The sequence below is a fragment of the Rhinichthys klamathensis genome, unplaced genomic scaffold, assembly GCF_029890125.1.
Source record: "Rhinichthys klamathensis goyatoka isolate OS25496 unplaced genomic scaffold, OSU_Roscu_1.1 h1tg000330l_1, whole genome shotgun sequence".
In the NCBI taxonomy this organism is placed as follows: domain Eukaryota; kingdom Metazoa; phylum Chordata; class Actinopteri; order Cypriniformes; family Leuciscidae; genus Rhinichthys; species Rhinichthys klamathensis.
In genome coordinates this window covers 1,627,267-1,631,246 of record NW_026606845.1, presented here as the reverse complement: position 1 = coordinate 1,631,246, position 3,980 = coordinate 1,627,267, and the positions used below count along the sequence as shown (strand labels likewise).

The 3,980-nt window shown below is 38.4% G+C and overlaps 1 long non-coding RNA gene across 1 annotated transcript; it reads left to right on the top strand.

Moving 5' to 3' along the window:
• The first annotated feature begins 2,185 nt into the window (after positions 1 to 2,185).
• Positions 2,186 to 2,788, top strand: LOC130105889 (uncharacterized). The gene is made up of 3 exons (XR_008809676.1): positions 2,186 to 2,258; positions 2,327 to 2,430; positions 2,576 to 2,788. It is a non-coding gene; the product is annotated as an uncharacterized LOC130105889 (long non-coding RNA).
• The last annotated feature ends 1,192 nt before the right edge of the window (positions 2,789 to 3,980 follow it).

Genomic DNA, 3,980 nt, shown 5'->3' with positions numbered 1-3,980 from the left:
ATTTTAACCCTTTTATGTTCCCAGCATGCCTGCATAACTGCTCTTGTGGGGTGAGACCTACCCTGTCCTTGCAGGTTTGCCCAATAATTGGCTGCCAGTTGTTCCCTTCTTAATTGTAGTGGCATCTCACCCGTTTCTACCTGCATTGCAACTGCAGATGATGAACAAAACGCCCCAGTACATATCCTTAATGCTTGTGTTTGCACCACATCCAACTTGGCCAATATTGTTCTAGCTGCATCTCTGTAAGCCATAATATATTATAGATTTAATCAGTGCCCCACATATCCTCTTCATTGCTTTTCTATTCGCGCCCCAGTCAACTCCTACCAAACACCTCATCACATTTAATACTTTTTTACATTTAACTATAACTTTCTCAATGTGGCCGGCCCATGTCAACCTAGCATCAAAAACCATTCCCAAAAATTTAAAGGACTCAACCCTCTCCAGTACATTTCCATATAATTTAAGATTGATCTCTTAATCCACCTTTTTCCTTGTAAAGAAAACCACCTGCGTTTTTTCCCTTGAAAATCTAAAACCCCATCTCAGTGACCACCGCTCTACTAGATCTATTGCTTCCTGGACCTTTCTAACTGTATACTTTATGTTCCTTCCCCTTTTCCACATCGCCCCATCATCAGCAAACAAAGATCTTCCAATCCCAGGCCCTGCATCTGAAAATACATCATTTATCATGATGGAGAAGAGCAAAGGACTAATCACACTTCCCTGAGGGGTCCCATTTTCTATGAGGCATTATAGATTCAATGAATCGCGCTTCCTTTTCACACAGTGAACTCCGGTCAGATGTTCCACAGCACACTCATCTCTTAAAGAGGCACTACACCATTAGGCTACTAACCTCAAAACGTTCCTTATAACAGTTGTAACTTTAGTTTAATGTACACATTTGAATTAAACATGTAAAAAATAAATAAATAATAATAAAAAATAACAAAACTCCACAGAAAACACAACACCTCCCACTTAAGTTCCTGATCTTATAATCCAGGGAACTTACATAAAATCACTTTTCATATTTATTTATTTATTTATTTATTTTTTGCTTTGCACAATGTCTATGTGTAAGTGTCTGATTAATGTACAATACACAAACACAGTAGTGTGAGTCTGCAGGGAGTTTTTAAGTTGGACTGCAAGTCTGTATTCTTGTCGAATGTGTGAAATGACACGACTTCCCATTTAGGTTTAACACTTTTTTAAAAACAGTACTCATCATTCTGAGGACCACACTTCATCTGTGAAGACGTACTGTCAGACACAGTGAATAATGGGTCCAGAGGACATTTATCAAAATGTTGAACGCAGAGATATTGAGGACACATTTGGACCTCCATCACAGAGTAACGGCCAGGATGAAGGAAAAGATGAAAAGCGCAGTAAGCAGAAAATTACTTTAAACCAGAAATGGTGTCGCAGATGATGTTGTCAATGGTGTCACTGTGTTAGAGGAAATGAAACTGTTACACACCATTTCAAATATACATTTATAAGAACAACATGTCAGTGTTTCTGCTTTTATATTTAATTAATTAATTATTTTATTAAATTATTTAAATATAAAAATATTTCTTTAACTTTTTCAACATTCTTTGGATATTTTTATCATTTGGTAATGTTTGTCTTATAAAAGAACATACTGTAAAACCTCTATCTACAGAATTATCTAAAGACAAGGGTAGATTACCTAAAAAGGTTTATTTGAAACATATGTTATAATAATATGAACACTGATATCCGTGTGTGTTGTCTCTGTGTGTCAGGAGGAAGCAGGTGTTTGGTGTGGATGTCAGTGTGTCTCGGGCTCATGTGTGTTCTTCTGCTGGTCTTCATCACACTGTACATCACCATCACAGCAGAGAGAGACCTGTTAAAGAGTTACAAGAACACAGTTGAAGAGTTCAATCACACTATCAACAGCTTACAGGACAATTACACTGATCTAATGACTGAAAAAGACCAACTGAAGAACAACTTCAGCTCTTTGAGTCAGAAGAACCTGGAGTTAGAGACTGAACTAAGGAAGTTATCTGAACGAGGTTTGTGCAAATGTATGTGTATGTTTATTTGCACTTTACAACACACAATACTGACCAAAGTGTTTGTGTTTATTGAAAGGAAATGGCTGTTTGTTTTTTATATCTGATGAGTTGAAGAGCTGGTCTGACAGCAGGAAGTTCTGCAGAGATGGAGGAGCTGATCTGATCATTATCAACACTGAAGAGAAGCAGGTGAGATTGTGTGAGTGACTGTTAGTTAATGAGAGGAATCACACTTACTCCTGTTTATATTCACACAGAGGTTCATAACTTCATTCGTCAAGGAGAGTGTGTGGATTGGTTTGACTGACTCTGAGACTGAGGGGATCATGAAATGGGTGGATAATTCACCACTGAAACAAGGGTAAGTGATAAAACACTCACAGAAAATCATGTGTATTTGTTTGTTTTAGTCTTTTTTATTGTTATTTTAAAATTAAGACCATACCTCCAGATTGATTGAACATTTGTGGTTCTGAATATTGGAAAATCTGACACATTTTATTCAGGTTTTGGTTCGAAGGTCAGCCGAATAGCCGTGCTGGAGATGAGGACTGTATTGTACTGGATCCAGACACAATTCTGAACAACTGGCATGATTACCCATGCTCAGATAGGATCAAATGTATTTGTGAGAAATAGGTTTCATCCATTCCTGTCATGCTTTTACTTATATTATCTTATGGAGTCAATTTTATTCCAATCACATAATTCATTATTACATTAATTAGATAGGCTTACTTTAAAGGGTAACCAAACCGTAAACCAACTTTTTTTAGTTAATGATCTGTAAGAATGGGGCTTTATTAGTGCTGATCATTGATTTAAATAAACTTTTTTGACATTTGGGTATAAAGTGTTTTAATTCTACAACACATGGTGTAAAAACATCTGAGTGCTGCCCTCTTCAGGATGAACGGTGACTACTGCAGTTTAATTTTCCTATTGGATGTTTGCGGTTCTTCGTGACGTAGCGGGGAGAGTTGACGTAAGCAGGTTCAAGCTCACCACGCCCATGGCAGTATAAAAACCATCTTGTTTCGTAAAAACCACTGCGAGTCAAGAGTGGGAATTACGAGTATTGAAAACGATCAGGATAGAGTATTTTAAGCATCTATTTAGCATAGCATTTATATAGTTATTTAGATTATTTTGTGTGGCCTAGTTAGTTAGTTAGTTAGTAGCATAGTACAGTTAGGATAGCTTCAAGTTAGCGTTGATTTATCTGTATTTAGTACAGTGGTCAGGATGGTAATGGAATAGAGGTGGAAATGGGCTTCTCCACACAGCTCGCGCTGAAAAGCGACGCAGTGCCAAACACTGCTCCTCCTGCATGGACTCCACCACCACAGTCGCGTCTTGATGTGAGTGAACATGTATATTTTAATCACAATTTATGGTTAGGCTAAAGTTAATCCTCTGGGGTCGACAAACGCGCCGGCGCATTTTGCTGGAATTTTTTCACATAACGGCAAAATATCAATATGAATATATGCCTACAGAGAGCGCACGCTATTGACATCAACTCGACAAAACTCATCAGATGCCGATCGCGATGCGGGAGTTAAGACCGCAGTTTGAGCCAGCGGCTCGAATTGATATGGCCCTGTGTCCACAGACAATTCACCCTCCTCCACTTCAGGTGAAGCTGGGGGAGAAAAGTCCTCCACTTCAAATGACCGCTCTGTTGCAAAGCTATTTGCATCACTCTAGTCACTCTCCATTTTAGAGTCTGACAGCAGCTGTCAGTGCGATGTGTACAGATGTGACGTAATGACTCAATATAGTCTACTAGCCGAGACTCTTCTTTATGTGTACAGATGTGACATAATGACTCAATATAGCATACTAGCCGAGACTCTTCTTTATGTGTACAGATGTGACGTAATGACTCAATATAGCCTACTAGCCGAG